Raw genomic sequence first — 20,515 nt, forward strand, 5'->3', positions numbered from 1 at the left:
GATGTTGTGGAGGGATATACTTTCTTTCTGCAATGAAGGCAAGGAAGTTACAATTTGCTTGGAGGCTTCAACTCAGTCATGATACTTTAGAGAGATTTGATACAACATTTTATCCAAGTTGTTTATGTTTAGGCTTTAGCTGGATGGTTTTCATGAAGTGGTGGTACAGTAAGATTAGGATGCTGAGTTGGACTTGGGCAGACAACCATTAAACTAGAAACGTGAATGCCTAATCTTTGATTTAGACTAAAAATAATATAAAAATTATTAAACCCGCAATTGTTGAAAATTTCATATTGTAATTGCTTTGTTCTCATTAAAAACTTACAATATTGATCAATGTTTTTACTAACAGTTTTATTCCCTATATACACCTAGTGCAATGTAGTTTGTGTAACTATATAACGCACACAAATTATCTATAAAACAATTCTTAAAATGTTTTTAATAGACGTGGCAAAACCTAACAACACACTGACCCGACACAAAATAAATAACTTTGATTAATATATTTGAACCGATTTAATTAATCGGTTGATATGACATGACAAAATAATTTAAAAAAAAATAAGGGTGTGGGTTGAGAATTTCAATTTGAAAATTATATATTTATTTATATGTAAGTTTTTTAAATTCTTAAAATAAATTAGAAAGATTCAAACCAAAACCATACATAAAAATAATGACTTCATTTTCACTTTTTTTTGTTATCTTCCAAACTACTATGTCCCCATGACTAGGTCTGACAATCGTGTCGTGTTCGGGGTGGCGTGTTGTGGGTTGACGGATTGGCGGGTCAAAATATGTCAACCCAAATACGATCCATTTAAATATACAGGTCACGGGTTGACGGGTTTGGAACATAAACCCATATATGACCTGCCAACCCATTTATTTATACGGGTTTACAGGTTGGCGGGTTTGTGGGTCTAAATTTTAGACATTTAAGTCATAAACATCCAAATGAAAATTAAAAACATTTATAGAAACATGTTACAGACTTAACCTTATAGGTCACGACTTCCGACCTTAGACCATCCACCACGAGTCAAAATATCAAAACAGTCAAATTGTCTATGAATCAATGGTATATATTATATAATACTTATTAAATATTAATACTTTAAAAATAAAATAATTTTTTTATTAAGAATATAAACGGGTTGGCGGGTTAGCGGGTTGAAAAACTCAACCCAAACTCATTTATTTCGTGTCATGTCGCGTGTCGTGTCGAGAATTGTCAACCTTACCCATGACCACTCCGTCCTTCATATGAGATATCCCGCCCTCCGCCTCCGAGCTCATACTTTTTACATTTTTCCCTCTAAATTGACATTCAATTTTGTCGCTCCGCCTTCCTAAGTCATACTCTTTCAACTTGTTTAGTGTTTCAAACATGGCATGACACATTCAAGGTATTCACCTAATCCGAAACTCAAATACGAACTTAACACAAAAATAAATTGGTAGACACGATCACACAACACATTAATTAAACAGATCGGGTTAAGATCAAATTGTCTCAACCCATTTACTGTTTTGACAGGACATGACACATTTGAGAGACCTCGTTTTTAAATGAGAACCAATATTAAAAGACTCAAAAAACAATCTTTTTTACCAAAAGTTAATTAAGTCCATTTTGCTTACTTTGATTAATATTCATTCAAGCAATCATCCAACCACACATCCACAAGATACCCTTCTTTTCTGGTTCGTGAAACAGCTTTAGGGCACCATGCCTTTGTCTCTGTGTCTCTGTGTTCTCTTTTCTTCTCCTCTTTCACTTTCACTGCCACTCTTTAAAACGTGCATCAAAAGCTCACTTTTACACTTGCATGCGGGAATATATATATATATATATATATATATATATATATATATATATATATATATATATATATATGAGAGAGAGAGAGAGAGAGAGAGAGATATGACCATATAAATACTTATGACATGACACACTCATATATATAAGGGCACATACCATAAGCAGTTAACTTGTAGACAAGTAGCGGTAGCACACCCTTCAGTCCAAATGTGTTTATTAGAAGATGATAAGAGGTCAGTTGAGGGTATGTTTGTTTACGCTTGTGGGACAACAGCAGGTGAATGCTATGATCGGTGTTATGATTCCGGCAATGAACCTTGAGAAGCGTATATATGTGATGATAGTATGAAGTCGGGTATGTTTTATCATGCATCCGAGAAGGGGAATCAAGCGCTACTGGTCCGATTACTGTCTACTTATTTATTTTGTTGTTATTATTATTATTATTATTATATATCTAGTTTTAGAGTATCTATATATAATTAATTCTTTTGATCGGTTTAAAGTTTGCTTGGCAATTTTAATGTATGGCTCATTAAAAGGTAGTGTGAGGTTTAAGCATGTTCGAGATTGTAATTTGTATCATGTAATCTGTTTTTTTGGTTAATTGATGTAATAATCTTGTTTAATCCAAATAAAAATATTTGTTCATACTTATTTTTGTTTCTTCTATTTCCACTTCTACCCCTTTTCTCGATTATGATGCTTTTTTTAGAAGATGGCGTGACAGATTTACAAGATCCAAATAATTGAAATGCGATTTTGGCGACTTTTGAACAACTCGACTGGTTTGAATTTCAAGTTTAAGCAACTAAAATTTACCAATTTGAGCGGTTTCAAATGAAAATATAATCGGTTAATTTAATTGTTCTAAGTTGCCATGTTATGGTTTTGGCTTTTAACCTTAGTGTGTCAATGACATACAAAACTAATTTGTTGGAAAAATTATAGTTGATATGTGAATATATGAATAAATTATTACGGATGTGTTCAGTATAACTAGATGGTAATGGATAGTGTTTTGTTAAACGCTACGATGAGGTAGCTTTTGTATTCAAAGTGTTTTGTTTAAACTAAACAATACAAGTTTATAGTGACAAATAAGACTTTCTGTTTAAAACAGAACATTTTGTCAAACGCTAGAAACTATAAACTCCCAAACACTCCTAAACGATTCATGCCGAACACGACCTATATTTTGTTTGGGTTAAAAAAATTATATATGATAGTGAAGCAAAAAAAAAAAAAAAAAAATATATATATATATATATATATATATATATATATATATATATATATATATATATATATATATATATATATACCGACACGTATATAAAAATAAGTAAGATTTCTTTTTTAAAAGTTAACACACGGAAGTTCAAGTAATCAAAAATATATTTTACATGACCCGACTCAATGTAGGAAGCGTATATAAAAATAAACATGAAAAAGTAAAAAAAAATTTATGTTGAAACGTCGACAAACTTGAATTTATATCGACATGTACATACCAAAAGCAAATTTTTTTTTTTTTAAATTAACAATTAGAAGTTCTAAATTTATGTTGAAATATTGACCACCTCGAATTTATACTCTAACACATACATAAAAATAAACACGTAAAAATTAGTTTTTTTTTCTTCAAATTAACAAACGGAATTTATTAACGAAATTCAGATTATGTATACTACGGAAAATAAACATGAACGTTTATAAAATGGAGGGGGTGAAAGTGATATTTTATAAAGTTTGAAGTGGAGGTGGTCAAATTAACTTTTTAAATATCATTCTACAAACTATTTTAAAATGCAAAGTCGTAGAAAATATAACTTAAGAAAGTGGAAGATGCCAACGATCCATAAAAACGTAAATAACTGTAATTTATAACGACACATATAAAAAAATAAGTAAGTAAAAATTCTTTTTTCGAAATTAACGAATGAAAGTTCAAATAATCAAAAACATATTATATGTGACATAATTCATACATAGGAAGTGTACATAAAAATAAACACAAAAACGTAAAAAAATACATTGAAACGTAGACAAACTCGAATTTATAAAACTCGAATGTATAAAAAAACAAGTTTAAAAAAATTAACGAACGAAAGTTTTAAATTTACGTTAAAACGTTGACTACCTCGAATCTATACCGACACTAACATAAAATAAACATGTAAAAAGTAAGTTTTTTTTTTTTGTTTTTTTTTTTTTAAATTAATGAACGAAAGTTATTAAGAAAAATCATGTTATGTATACTAAATTAAATAGACATGAAAGTTTACAAAATGGAGTTGCAAAAATGATATTTTATATAATTCAAAGTAGATGGAGAAAGTAAAAAATGACATTTTAAAAAGGAATGAAAGAAAACACGATTTTATAAAATAAAAGGGTATAAATGTATTTTTAGAAAGTAAAGGGTGCCAATTGTCACTAGAAACATCCACCGACATTGTTTTTTAATATAGATATAAGAAAAAAACATCAACAACCTCGTCTACATGTTTGGACGAAAGATCATCCACCAGGACAAATCATTAGTAACCCATCCGCAAACGTACAAACTCGATCTTCTAATGATCTAATAGACCACTGCCACTATGTGGTCTTCATATCCGCAGTCGAGCCTCGATCCATCAAGGAAGCTCTTCTGGAGCCCGAATGGATCATCGCCATGCAAGAAGAACTAGAGTTTGAAAGAAACAAAGTGTGATAACTAGTACCGAAGCCAAAAGGTCACACTGTTGTTGGAACAAGATGGGTGTACAAAAACAAACTGGATGAATCCGGTGCGGTCGTACGAAACAAAGCAAGATTAGTTGCTAAGGGGTATAGTCAACTAGAAGGTGTTGACTATGATGAAACTTATGCCCCCGTAGCCAGTATGGAAGCAATATGCATTTTCTTAGCGTATGCGACACACAAAAATATGAAAGTACATCAAATGGATGTAAAAAGTGCCTTCCTGAAGGGTGAACTGAAAGAAGAGGTTTACTTACAACAACCTCCAGGCTTCGAAAGTCAAGATTCCCCAGATTATTGTTATAGGCTTGAGAAAGCAGTCTATGGTCTTAAGCAAGCATCGAGGGCATGGTACGAGGCTCTCTCCGAGTTTCTTGTCATGTCCGGATACAAAAGAGGTGTGAGTGACCCCACATTATTTAGAAAGGCAAATGGTAATCACCTTATGCTTGTCTAAATCTATGTGGATGATATCATATTTGGGTCAACAGATCAGGGTATGGTGGATGAATTTGCAAAGCTCATGACTAACAAGTTCCAAATGAGCATGAATAGAGAGATCAGTTTCTTTCTAGGACTCCAAGTGAAACAAGTCCCTCAAGGGATATTCATTCATCAAGAAAAGTATACCTATGAACTGCTGAAGAAATACGCAATGGATAACTATTCCTCAGCCAAGGTTCTTATGGCCTTCGGATATAAGATTTCCGCTGATCCTTCCGAAGATCAGTGGACCATAAAACTTATAGAGGAATGATTGGTTCGTTGATGTACCTCACCGCAAGTAGACCAGATATTGTCTTCGCAACAGGCTTGTGTGCCAGGTACCAAGCCGATCCTAATGTATCGCACTTGACTGCAGTTAAGCAAATCCTCAGATACTTGAAAGGAAGCAAAGCTCTAGGCCTCTGGTATCCTGCATGGAACGACTTCAGCCTTCAAGCCTTCACAGATGCGGATCCTGCCGGATGCAGACTGGATAGAAAGAATACTTACGGTGGTTGTCAATTTCTTGGAGGAAGACTGGTCAGCTGGTCCTCAAGAAAACAAAATTGTGTTTCTTTGTCCACCACAGAAGCTGAGTATGTGGCCGCAGCCAACTGCTGTTCTCAAGTCTTATGGATGAAAACCCAGCTGATAGATTACATATACATAACGTTGCAGATACCGATTTATTGTGATTCAGAGAGTGCCATAGCGATTTCTTATAATCCTATTCACCACTCAAAGACGAAACACATTGAACTCCGGTATCACTTCATCAAAGACCACATTCTCAAAGGTAACATTGAATTGATTTTTGTCAATACTCATGAAGAGATTTCTGATGTGTTTATAAAGGAACTTGATGCAACAAAACTCTATAGTTTTCTGAAAATGTTAGGTATGATGAATCCGGACCCGCAATTCTTCTTGAATTAATAGGTACCGCAGACCACTTCTGGTCTCTGTTGCGGTCCTAGAAGTTATATATGTATCATACATAGTTTCAGTATACTTTGTATACCGCAACCATATATCATACTTATATTCCTTGGGTCTTTATTGTTTGTTGTTTATGATCTTTTATCAAGTGTTCCTTTCAGATCTTGCTACCACAGTAACACTGTCTTCCACCGCAGTCATCAGAATCAATCCACAGTCACATTAAATGATCACTTCATACATTCCCTGAACTTTGTGTGCTATTTAATGGTCCTCATTTAATAAATAAACTTCTCCATTAAATAAAAATAAAAAAACATTCTTTTGTAGCATACAACGTTTTAGTCCCCTATAAAATACATCTTTTTGGTGTCAGACCTATTTTAGCTTAAATGACAAATAAATCTTTTTTCCATAAAAGAAATCTTTTAAGAAATCCTTCTTTTTCTTAACTTGTCACTTCTCATAGCCCCCAACTGTCTAATCCGTTTCAACTTCCTTTTTATTCAATGGATTTTACACCCTCACCACACGTTCTTCAAACGTGCAGTATATAGGGTAAATCCAATAAAATTTTAAAATCTAGGTCTATATAAACCCTTTTTCCCTCCCAATAAAGCTTTATGCTTTCTGAACCCTCAATGACGATCTTTCTCTTCCTCACCTTCTTGCACTCTGTTTTCTGCAAGTTCCTAAATCTTTTCAAAATGGTGAAATCTGACATCTCAAAGAAGCAATCCAAGGCGTTTGGGTCCGCAGGACCTATTGGGTTTGAATCAACAACCAAAAATCAATCCCCAACGATAGCCTCTAGCAATTTCAGAGCTGTTTTTGAGGATCATCCCTCATACAATGAAGCTATTCTTTTGATGATCAAGTACCTGTCATCTCACCCTCTATTTGGCGCATTCAATTCATTCACTAATGTTGTTCCTCTGTCTACCCTGCTCAAGTGTGATTTCTCCACTTTTCACCCCAACAACAACCCTCAAGAAGTTCACTTGACCTTGATCGATGATTCCCTGGTAGTCCTGACCAAAACCAAGTTTCTAGAAGCAATCAACCTTCGAGTTCTTCCCTCAACTCGAATTTACTCACCAAGTGCCAATGACATCACCTCAACCCTATACCAGATGGGGTATCAAAAGAAGCTGAAAAGTATTGGGGAATTCAAGACAAATCAACTCCCTACAGTATGGCAATACGTTTGCCATTTTGTGATCTGGAGTCTCTCTGGCAGAACCGGAGGCATAGACAATATGGGACTCCATCTGTTGGAGATCCTGTGGAGCATCTTCATTGGGAATGCAGTCAACTATGGACAAATTCTCTGGGATCATTTTCTATGGTATCTTCCCAAGGAGAACCCTAGAGAAGACCCAACTGAAGTCACATTTGCATGATTTTGGTCTCTTTGCATCTTGGATCTTCACAAAGATGTGAAGCTTGACATGGGTGTGGACACCAATCTCTTCATCACATGCGACTTAAAAAGGTACCCTCTTTCAAAAGATCAATCAATATTTGGACCTCTAAGAAGATTTCATGTACACATCTTGATATCTATTGGACTTGAAACCCAAGAAGTCACTGATCACATAGAGGCTACATATGGTATTGACCCATACCATTCCTCCCCACCTCATCCCATTCAGGCGATTGTTATTTCTTCAAAACCCCATGGTCCCTTAAGTACCACAGTTCCTACTGCAACCGTAGTTCCCACTTCAACCTCAGCCCCTCTTACTGAAGGACCCTATAAAACAAAATCTAAGCATGTCAAGCAAATTGTCTCTTCTAAGAAGCGCCCCCGCAACATAGTCAGGAAATATGCAAATCCTTCCAAGAAACGCAAACACATGATTGTAGAATCTCCAACTGACTCCCATCCTTCTCAATCCCCAACTCATGACGAACCAGTAAATGTTGATAAATCCACAAGTGATGAATCTGATGATCTCTTCAGACGAAAGAAACTAAAGCTTACCCCTAACCAGAGCCAAATGTGTGACCAGACAAATACCTTAGTCTCTCAAAAGACTCTGGTAGTCCTTGGAACCCCCGTAGGATTATTCACATCTACCATCTATAGTTACTCAGATGCATCAAGTGCATTTGTTTCAATTGAGCATGGAGACAACACCCCAATTGGATCCCAAGAGGATCCTATTGGTACAAATCGCCCTAAGGTCTCCAGGGCAAGTCACCTTCATTATTTTGAGCCAGAGGAGTTGCGCTCCATCCTTCATTTTGCAACCCAAACACTTCAAACAGATAACCATTTGCAGGGCACCTCTTTTGCCCATGTCAGTACCGAACAGAGGCCACACTTGACTACGAGTCAAGGAGACCAAGGAAGTTCGGGAAACCATACTCCGCCACCATTACACTCATGTGTTTTAGGCGTGGTGAGCACAATTGTGCCAGGATCCATGAACCCGGGGGACACCCCGGTGCGAACTCATGGATTTGATGGTTATTTTTCAAACGACTCCTGGACTCGGTATCAACCAAACACTGAGTCCGAAGTCAGGAAGTACGAAGCCTTCTGCAGAGCATTCCAGGCCCACAAAGATCAACAAAAAAACCAACAACAACAAAAGGAACATGAATTGCTAACCGTAGCAAAATATTGGGCAGAAGCTTTCAGCAACGCCAAGACTGTTCATGATCTCTTGCAAATTCAAGATTGGATGTCTCGCATGGAAGCCACGGTGCAAAACACTCAAAATATTCATGATATTGGTTCATCTAAACCTCCCCCCACTACTGAAACACATGGTTCAAATGACGATGGAACCGCAATTGAGATCAGTTCCGAACCAATGTTTGGTTTGGATGATCTTGATGTTGACCAAATAGATCAGCCTCCTCATTCAGATGATTTCATAATGATCTTTGATGAAGAAGAAGATTCAAGTGGCTCTCAACACTCCACCACAAAGCCAAAGAAGAAGAAGAAGAAGAAGAAGAAGAAATTGGTTGTATCCCACAAAGAATTTTTTCTCCCTGTAGTCAAAGGTCGATCAGATTCTGGCCGCAGTCACAACCCCTCAACCGCAACAAATTGAAATTTCTAGGCCGCAGTCCCAAGCAGAGCAGGTTGAACGTCTCGAAACTAGGGAAAGACTGGCTACTGAAAGAATCTCCTTAAAGGTGGAAATGGGCATTCGAGCCCTCGACAACAACAGAACTGTTGATCATAAAGAGTTGATGGCGACTGCTGAACGCCTGATCCAAGAAATATCTACAATCAAAGTTGAACTCCAATCTAGAATTGCGGATCAAACAGTCCAGTCAAAGAAGCTTGTTGAGGAAACTCACAACGCTTATGAGTCCACAATTGCGGTCCTTCAATCCACAATCAACAACTTAAGGCACTCTCTATCTGCAAGCTCCCATGGTCAAGAGATACTGAATCTTACCAAAGAAATTCATCAACTTCTCTTCAACACCAAGATTCCATATAATCAACAACTCAGTGATATTATCAAATCCCAGTTCAACAATGTCTTCTCAAAGATTGATGGCCTCAGACAATGGTTTGAGGAGCAACAGGTTGTTACTTCCTCAAAAGCGGGAAGTGAACACTCAAATCCGCAACACCATCTATCTACAGCAGCTGTTCCCATTCCAAACTTCGGTCCATCCCACTTTGTTTCATCACAACCAAGGATCGAAACTCAACAACCAACTCCACAACACTCACCGCAACACATCGCTATGGTTCAATCTCTTCAACAAACTCCAATTGCAACTACAGATACACATAAGCTCCCCTCTCCAGTGCAAACTCATCACTCTCGTCCACCACATCAAGAACAACAACACTCACCACTTCAAGAAATCCATCAATCCCTACCTCGTCAAGAAACTCCACCACATTTCAAAAATCTAGAGCCAACAATGTCTTCTGAACACTCCAATGTCTCTCTCGCAACCAAACAACGTAAAGCAGACTGGAAGGCTGCAAAGTTTGCTGAAAAATCTGGAGAGATCATGGCATTGACACGACAATGGATGAAACCCTGATTAACTCCTGGGTTAATCCTACAACAAGACTACTTGATGAAGACTACAGACCAATCTTTACATATGTTGAATCGCCTACAGATGGATATTGGGATATCCCTATTTCTCCTAATGTTAAATTCTTCACTGTCTTTGAACCCTTCGACCGCAGTCTTCCCGATAACCAAAGGCTCCCCCTTGAATTTGAACGACTGAGCTGATTCCACGCCAAGCACAGATCTGCCTTCGAAAGCATATGGTCTAACGATAGACACTCCATAGTCAAGAGTTACAAGATAAGAAGATTCATAAAAACAGAGTTCATTCAGTACACACTGAAAAGAAGAGGTGATGATTATATCCGAACTCAGGCAGATTTTCACTGTATGAATCCGAAAGAGGTATTTTTTATTGCCAGGGTGTTTCAGATCAAGTCAGAGAAACATCCCAAGATGAAAATTGCATTTGAAAAGGCTTGTGAGTACCTTAAATCCACAGTGTGTGACTTCGCCAAGATTGATGCGGATATTCATCCAGTCCTTGCTAAAAAATTCAATCTTCCTGTACTTGATCTAGCACCTGTCTTTATAGAAGGATGTCAAGATCGATCCTTAGGTGCAACCAACTTTCCGAAACTGAGAGTTGTGTTCAAAAGAGCTAACAGCAATGTCAAATACTTCATCCCCATCACTGCTATGCACCGTCTCACCCATAGAAAGCTAGAAGTCACCTTGACTTCAATGCAGAGGACGAAACACACAACTGATGAAGTAAAATTCAAGATCACAAGGAGGATCACTTGGCTAGGTGAAGTAAGAAAATTCTGGTGGTTGCTGATCAAGTTTTTGAAACTCAACAAGTGAGAAGGTTGAAGAGGTCACTTAGGGGGAAAATGTTGAATCAGAAAGTGACACTCTTAAACCTCTCAATCTGAAGTCTATTTCTCTATCGCAACGGATCTTTTGCTACCGCAACCTCAAATGAAGAAGTTATCTGCAACGACCTCATCCGTAACACAGACTAGTTATTTTGTTTCTTAACTTATATGTTTACATTGTATTAACCAATGTACCTTGCATGAACACTTTATCAGAAATTTAGTCTTTGTTTATTCTCCATGTAATTTCTCGAGACTCTATAAATAGAGATGTCAACTTTTGAATGAGAATACATCTTATTTCTCAATCACATCTCTCCATTCTCTTAATATCTGAATTCTTACCTTTTTATTCTCAAGATCTTACTGAACTACCTCTCAAATACATTAAGATCAAAATCTCATATCTCTTTCGGAGCAAGTCCTTGTGACTTCACTCACTTTAAGCTGATCACATAAATTAACTTGGTTTGAATGCAAACCTTGTTAAGAATCAGCTTAGTGTTTACTTGATATATAACTTGTTGTCATTTACATTTTCTTTACATTTCGTAATTATATTTCTGCAACTAACAACTCTAACAATCCTAACTTCTTATTATTGTTGAGCTTAATGATCCTTTGAGATTAACTTCATTCCGCAACATATAACTTGTACTAATTTTTGTTCAATATCTCAAAAGTTTTTCTCTCAACAACCTGCATATGAGCTGGAACCAGAACCAGAACCAGAACCTCCTTCCTGAGTGCTCATCACCAAACTGAAATACAACATGCAAATGATCAGAACATACCCAAGAATCCTCATTCTACAAGCTTCCTAGATTCTCCAAGACTCTCTGTAATTCAAGTATGGATCATATGCTTTCAGTAGTATGGGCCCAATACTACCTTCCACACTTATCCATACTTTCCTCAAGAATCATCCTGAATCCTCTAAGTCACCCTCTTAAACTAGTGCACCCTTTGATCGCTAAACAACATAACTAACCCGCTGAAGCACTTCCTAGGCTCTCATAGGTTCCCGACCTCACCTTGCCGTCAACTGCTAAAAGATTCTCACTGATGTCAACAAACTGCATCATGAATATAGTCACAGGCAATAGAGATCAGATAATCCTTCGAGTAAAAGACTCAACCTTATAACGGTTGGACTCAAACAAAAGTTGCACAATATGGTCAAATCTATCACTCTGATATTATTTAACATGTGCAACATGTGACTTAGCATATTCACTTAGTAGTTGATCCACATCACTAAGAGTCCCATAAAGCACAAAGCAAACAACATTCGTGCAACAGAAAATCTAACCAGCATATCCCTACTCAAGCCATTCTATCCACAAATCTGAAAATCACACTAGCATGCAATTCTTAAAAGCTCATACAATCAGGCATATAAAGGCATCTCTCCTATCATAGAATCCTAAGCAGATCCTTAGCCCTAATCTAGCATGCAATTCTCATAATCATATCATATATCATAATAAACATGTGTTGGTATTCTGGGAACCACTTACTTAAGCTCAACCGATTGCATGCATCATACCCCTTTCTTTGATTAGAAACCCTTTTAATAAAACATTTATTTTATGAAAATTTTCACCAAACCCTCAGTTTGAGTCCATGCATACCCGAGAGTATACCTGAATCCCTTAAACCAAGGCTCTAATACCAACGTGTAACATCCCAAAATATGAAGGTAAAAAAATTCATTTTTAAAACAACCAAAACACTCATTTATCATTTATCAGACTATTATCCCAAAATCTCAAGGTTGCAGAAAATATAGGTGTATACGTTGTGATCAAGTCGGGTCCTTCCCTTTCGAATCGGAAGTACCTGAAACCACAAACAACAACTATAAGAAAAAGCTTAGTGAGTTCCCAAAATATCACATAACATGCCACCATAGAATACCATGCCACATACATAAGGTTGCCATGGGCTACCCCCATGGTCTTTACCTGGAATACCATGGACTACCCCCATGTTCTGATATCCAAGTGCCATGGGCTACCCCCATGGTCTTCACAAAAGTGCCACGGGCTATCCCTAGGGTCTTTAGAAAATTACTTTCATAACAACTACCAATCCACATGTCAGATAATGGGTCGACATTGGTGCCTTCGACTCATTGGTATAATGAGGAAACTCACCTCAATCCAAGATAACCAAATACTCGAACTGCTTCTACCAGAAACCTCGCGCTGACATTAACAATTAAGATTTCATCAATAATTGATTCCCATTAAACCAAGAATTCTACTCCAATAACCGATCCTTCAAGGTAAAAGTCCATTTTACCCTTTTCCTTACTTTCCCAAAATCCAAAGACCAAACCACTAGCATCGAAAGCCCAAAACCCTTAAATGACACCACAAGGCCCAATAAGGCCCAAATATCTAAATTGGACCCAAACCCATCATGGACCTAGCTCGAGAAGGCCCAAAATCCTAAAAGACCCAAAATATCCAAAGGTCAACCCTGGTCAAACTTTTGGTCAATGGTCCATAGCCAACAAGTCAACGAATCAAGAGAAGCTCATCAGACTGAGTACGCCCCACGTACTCAATGGGTACGCTTAGCGTACACCCAAGAAAGTCAGTATGCCCCGCGTACAAGGAGGTACGCCCCGTGTACTAACCCTGCCCACAACCAACCTAGAAAATCTCTTAATCCCTTAAGCCAAGATGTCCAAAGCTTAGATATAGTTCCAAAACATGGCTTAATCCATAAAGATGTTAGCTTTGACTTTTTTCATGGCTCAATGGGTCTCAAATCCAAGTTTTTTACTTTCCAAATTCATCAAAAAGAGGCTAAACCACATGCATGAGTTGATATTAACTATCAAGATCACATTTTTATGCATTTGGGACACCTAAAACATCCAGATATAGTGTCCAAACTCTTGGGGCAAGCTCAAACTCACAAATACAAACCAAAGGGACCGAAACAACCCCAAAAAATATCTAACCAAGGATATGCCAATGTGAGAGATTTTTACCTTCAATAGATGGCAGAGGATGAGATACTTTTAGATCTATAAGCCCTACTCTAAAAGATGATCCTTTAACAACCTTCAACCTCTTCAAATGCTCAAGAACACTCCAAAATCACACATAAAAGATTGAGAACTCCAATATGGTGGCTAAGGGTCGAATATTAGGGTGTAGGAGGCTTGGAGGTTGATAAGGGTCAAGACTTAAGAAGATAAGATGCTTAAATAGTGGTAAAACCCTAAAAATGGGGGTTTATAGCTGAAGGGAGTACGCCCTGTGTACCCCTTAGTGCGCTTGGCATACTCAAAGAAGGTTCACGATCACTTTAGTCTCTATGCCCAGCGTACTTGTTGAGTATGCCCCGCGTACTCGACCAAGCTCCAATTCTTATGATCTTCAATTGGCTATAACTCCTTCGTCTTAAGTCTGTTTCCAACGAACTTTATATCCACGGAAAGGTAACATGAAGCCCTACACTTCTATCAACTCATCTTCTCCTAATAACTTCCTGAATAAAAACCCAAAATTCATAAAGAACCGAGTTATCAAATTACGATTACACCTTTAGGCTCCGAAACACAAACTGACACTCAGATCACTTAATCTATAACCCCCCCTCAATCCAAAAAGGGCCAAAACTCTCCTTCCCAAGGCCCTAAACCTTATGATAATTGGGCCACAACCCTGAATAATGAAACGATTCGAAATCGAGCGTTACACGAAGTAAGAAAATATGCCTAAATCAAAAGGCAAATCAATAAAAAAATTACAAAGTTCATAAAGATACACCTGAATATGTTGGCTACCACTGGCCTCATGCTTTATCTTCTTCTTGTTCCTCCCCATGTATATGTAATCTATCCCTTACTATTAGAACCTAAAAATTCACAGCTCTAAAGGCAAGATGGGGTTTTGCTTAACAGACGTGGTGAGGGGATCAGCATGACATTTGGGTATGAATTTCAATTGTTTAATTTTGGGAAATTTGGGTGGCCACGACGTGGTGAGGGGATCAGCATGACATGGCAATCCTGCATCAAATGTGTGTTTCATTTAGACAGCATGACGTGATCATGCAATGGTCATGAAGTGGTGACGATAGATGTGCAAAACCTTTATCTTCGGGCTCAAGACCCTATTTAAAGGAAGTGATGGCTAGGGTTTCCTCCACCCCCAGCCTCCATCACCTCCAAAAGTGTTCTTGATCAAACCATATCCTCTTTGCAAGCTTTGAGCTCATTTTGGTGTTTTGGTGCACTGTGAAGGAGGAAGAAAAAGAGTTTAGTGTAAGGATCAAGAAAGAAACTCCCCCTTATCTTTGGGATCACTATATTGACCATTTGTAAGACTTCAAGACTTGATCTTTTTGGTCCCTTCTTAGTAGATCTAGGGTTATTTACATATTTGAGTTCATAGTTATGAATCGAATGGTTCAATAAGATAAAGTTTGCAACTTTATGACTCACCAAGGCCCCTTGAGCATTATACCTTCTGGATCTAGAAGTTGGTTGAGTTTGTAGAGTCATACTTATGGTTTAGGTCATATTTCTCATATTATAACCTAGTTGGATGAAGGACATGCATGGGTTATGCATGTCCATAAAGTTTGGGTTTTTATGGACCATAAGGGTGCTAATAAGTTTCCTGAATAGTGAGAGATGAAGACTTAGTGGGTTAAGAGATTAATCCCTTAAGTTGTCTTTGTGTAGTTGCTACGACGTGGAGACTTGCTTGTTGCGATGTGGTGGTTGGTCTAGTCGCAACTATTTTGTCATGAAGCTTCCACGACATAACCAATGCGTGGCGACGACGTGGAGGTCAACTAGCATTAACTTTGACTGTTGACTTTTTGACATGGTTGATTTTTAGTCATATTGTTATTTTTAGAAAGTAAAAGGTTTACCTTTTATTATTCATTAGGAGGTATGTAGCACCCACTTTTCGACTGTGTGAGCTCGTTAGCTGTCGACTACATTTTTTCAGTGAGTTTTATCACTATATTATATAGGATGCTAGTTGTATTAGTGAATCTTACATGTATGTTGGGTGGGGCCAGTTTTGTATGCTGCGCGGGACCCCTTTAAATTTTTAGTGGGGCCCGTTATATGAATTGGGCGGGCCGGTTATGCATATTTGGTGGGGTCCTGTACGAGAGCTGGGCGGGGGTCGTTAAGCTAATTGGGTGAGGGCTATTATGTTTGTGGGTGGGGCCCATATGGTTATTGGATTAGGAGTCTAAGCCCATAAGTATAATTGGTATGTACTTGAATTGATAGTAGCATGTCCTTTTGGGTTGCCTTCAAACCTGGCAATCGAATAGGATAATTGTTGGAGAGAGAAGAATGGTTTATTAATTTATTACTAGGTTAATAGATTAATTTGAAATCAAGATAAATGATTTATAAATGTATTATGGATATAATATATTAAATAGAAATCATATTGTCTAATTAATATTTAATCAGAAATTATTTTGGAATTAATTATGGGATTAAAAGAATTAGTTGAAACTGCAGGAACTAAAGGTGACAATGTTCAAATGTTGAGCATTGAAGCATTCTAGAATCTCCCTTAGAGGTAGGGAACTAAATCTAGAGTGTCTTAGGGTTTCCTTGGGCTATAAGGGTGCCTTGGAAGGCTTAGGGAGGATGTTAAGGGATTAGGGTTATCTAAGATACACCTGCCTTATCTTAAACCTTCCTTATAACCTATATAAACCCCTATAAGGTTGGATTTCGTCCTGTGCACTCCAAGAAAGGGTTAGAGCCTAATTTTTCACTTCCCTTCTCTCTCTCTCCATAGTCATCCTTGGTTGCTAGGTTTGTTTGTGAGCCATTAAAAGCGCGACACTTGTGGCGCTTGCTACCAAAGTTCAAGATCTTCAAGGATTTGATTGTTATTAAAATATAACAATAAATGTATGTATCCTAACCCTAATTATATGTTAATTTCAAAAATTACATGTGCCTCCTAGGGTTTCTATTTTTTGTGCTCAATGCTTGTATGTCAAATAGTGAAAACATAGATCCTCAAATTAGGGTTGCATGCATACATAGGATTGTTTGCTATGTGTAAAACCTATCAGTGGTATCAGAGCTTTTGGTTGTTGATTTTAGTTAGATTTCATACTAAAGTATGAATTTGACAAATTAGGGTTTATGGCAAATAAACCCTAGGGCTTGGATTTTCGAAATTAGGGTTTCAAAACCCTAGTTTTCGAAATTTGTTAGGGTTTTGTGAACCCTTTCCTTTGGCCTCATATTTTCGTTTTTTAAGGGTTGGTTAACCCTAGGGTTTTCGAAAATAACTACCTTCCCATGATTAGATTTCAAAATTTTAGGATTAGGATAATCTTTGGTAATTATCTTGTTAATTGTTTAAGTAGATAATTAAAGATTTTGTATTATCCCTTCCCAAAATTTCGAAATCTAGGGGATAAAGAGATTAGGTTAAATTAATTGTTTAATTTAATGGATAACCCATTAAGATTTAATAATTTAAATTAATTGTTTATGTTTGGATAATTATTAAATCAAGGTTTTTAATATTTAAGATTTTAAAATTAAAAGGTATTAATTTTCGAAAATTTTAAAGTATTAATTGAAAACCATAGTATTTTGAAATGTTTAAAATACACCCTTATACTATTATAATATTAAAAGCTTAATGCTTATATATGTATAAGACGAGTCAGTCTTACCGTTAGTAGGCGTCATTCACGAAGCCAGTCTATAAGGGAGGGTATAAGGTTACTGCCTTTAAAATGGTGGTTTAATGGGTGTCCACTCTCACCCACCGCTTCCTTGATTGGTGGAGGGTTGTTAGCCGAACGAGTAGGATAGGACAATTAATTCCTCATTAAAGTATAATGATTATATAAAGTAACTAATTTTTTTAATTCCCAATATTAGTTACTTTAGGAAAAATGTGAATTTGGTGCTAATCCATGAAATTGCACATTACACCTTATTGGTCGTTAGTCGAGCGTGTGTGGTTAATCGGCACACTAATATGGGACCAATGAAGGATGAAAATGGGTAGCTCGTAGATTATCATAGATCAATGGAGTGTGTGTGGTTAACCGGCACATTGATTAGGTGATACACATCCTCAACAGTACCAAGCTAATTTGCATGGTTATTCACACCTTGTTTGTGATCCTCGGCATCCCAGTCACAAACTTGAAGGGCATAATCAAGATTAAACATGCCATTGAAAATTTCAATGAATCTCAAAAGATCTAGGAGTTTCAATTCATTTAAAACCTAATTTCCTTTTTTTTTTGTTTTTCATGGTGGAAATTGGTAAATCGTCATTTACCTACCTTCAAATATTCTGCAACTGGATTACGGCATCCCTCTTCCGAGTTGTAGAATATTGTGTTGGGTCCTAGCCTTGATATTTCATTTGGGTGTTATATTAAGGACTCTTATCAACTAACTTGAACTTCTCCCTTTTGTAGATGTCTAAATCTATCAATCATGGTCTTCCTGAATCCTTTGGAAAAAGCTTTCCACATGAAGATGATGTTCCACGATTGGATCGTGGAAATGAAAATCATGCTTCACTTCCTCCACCTCTTCCAATAATTCTCCCTGACCCACGTGTTCGAAGACTTGAAAAGTTCAAGGTCATTTAAGACCTATTGGCAAGAAAAAATGAAGATGGAAAGTCTATATGTGCTCACGTCTTAGAGATGAAGTTGCATATTGAGAAGTTAAGGATGTTGGGTGTCGATGTCTCGAGGAAGCTGGCTATTGACTTGGTTCTTCAATCACTTCCTAAGTCGTATAGTGAGTTCATAAAATATTACTATATGATAGACCTCAACATGACCCTTATTGATCTAACTTATTTGCTTATTGTTGCTGAATCAACAAGGATTTGGCGCACTGGTAAAGCAAATTTGACTGGTGGATCATCCTCCCAAACTTTCATGGATAAAGGCAATGGCAACGATAGTCCAGAAAGGATTTCTTCTCCTATGGGTAAGAAATATGCCATGGTCAAAAGGTTTGACCATAAGAGAAAGGCAAATTTTGAGATTGTCCCTTGTGTCATTCCCAAAGAGTCCACTTGTTTCTACTACCATTTGAAGGGACATTGGTTGTAAAGCTGTCATGACTACCTGAGAGATATAAAAGATGAGAGAGTCAAGTTTTATGACTCTGCTTCAGGTAAAATCCACTATCTAACTCTATTAAGTTCCTATTTGTAGATTCTTAATACATGATGTGATAAGATTGCATTTTGATGTTTTGTAGGATCGAAGAAAAGAAAGGAAGCTTAAAGGAAAGAGTGAGCTGAGTCTGATCACGAAGAAATGGATTTCGATCGCATAGTTCGATGATCAAATTTTTGAGCTGCTGCTTAGAAGTTAGATAAATTTCTTACAGACATTTAGTAACATAGTTTTCATTTGTAATTGCATTGTAAGAACAAGTTTTTCCGCGTTTTCATAAATAAAATAAAATTTGATTTTTGTCTTATTTATATCTCCTTGCAATGACTTTTGTGAAAATTGATGTTTGTATGTTTCTACTGCTAGCAATATTGAAAATGGATGTGATTCTTAGTTATCTTTTTTGTGGTAATGTCAGAAATTTAACAAATAAGGAAATATTATCATCACCCAAGTTTCAATTGGACAGAAACTTGGAATCATGCAACTTGTATTGTATGATGAATCAGAACCTTCATATTTGGGAAATTAAAACTAATTCATTGTTCACGTAAGTATGTGAATCAAGTGAAGGACCAGGAGATCTAGTACACATTGTTGTGCATTGGACAACTCCACCACAAAGAACGATAAGAATATTCGTCATGATTTGCTAAAAGTTTAGTAAATATGGTTATGCTTACAAGATTAAGTGTAATTCTGAATCGTTGAAAAGTTTTCAATGTAAAGTAGAATGAATAGGAAGAATCAATTAGGCAGAAAGATAAAAGTTTCTCCAATCTGAAAAGATGGGAGAGTACTTAAGTATCGTGTTTTATGATTAACTTAGTGATTATAAAACCGTGTCACAATTGATCCTCTAAGGACACCTTAGTACACTAGTATGGCTAAGAAGAGGAATCAGAAATTGTTGAAATGGTTAAGTCAAAAGGTGAATCATACTTCGTTCCAAAATCAAGTCTTAGAGTCATACTCCGAGATTGTGACTTGAGTAACATCATCTCAAAAAGGTTTATAACACTCATCAAATGTAGAGTAGAAAAGTATCTTACTCCTGCACGTTTGAAATTGGTAAGTTGTGATGTTTAGGATAAGACAAAGACCGACTAGGACCAATTGTGTGAAGTGCTTGTCTTGATAAGAACCCGCACTAACTCTTGAATATTAGTTTGTCAAGGAATGTTTCTTGACAAGAGAATTTTATATGTCAAGAGGTCAGTGGGAGTCTAAATGATCTTGAAAAGTTTAAAGAACTAATCAAGAGTAAACCTATTGTTAAACATTAGCACACGACTTAAGGTTTATAACCTATCGTGTTAACATATTCTTGTTTCTGTGCCCATTCCATTTAAAGTTGAATATGCATGTGAGTCCTATGAGTTCTCATTTGAATGCATAAAAGCAAAGCACCTTAATTAATGAAAGTTCATTGATCTGTA

The sequence above is a fragment of the Lactuca serriola genome, chromosome 1 (genome assembly GCF_051521515.1).
Source record: "Lactuca serriola cultivar US96UC23 chromosome 1, Lser_US96UC23_V15, whole genome shotgun sequence".
Classification (NCBI taxonomy): Eukaryota; Viridiplantae; Streptophyta; class Magnoliopsida; order Asterales; family Asteraceae; genus Lactuca; species Lactuca serriola.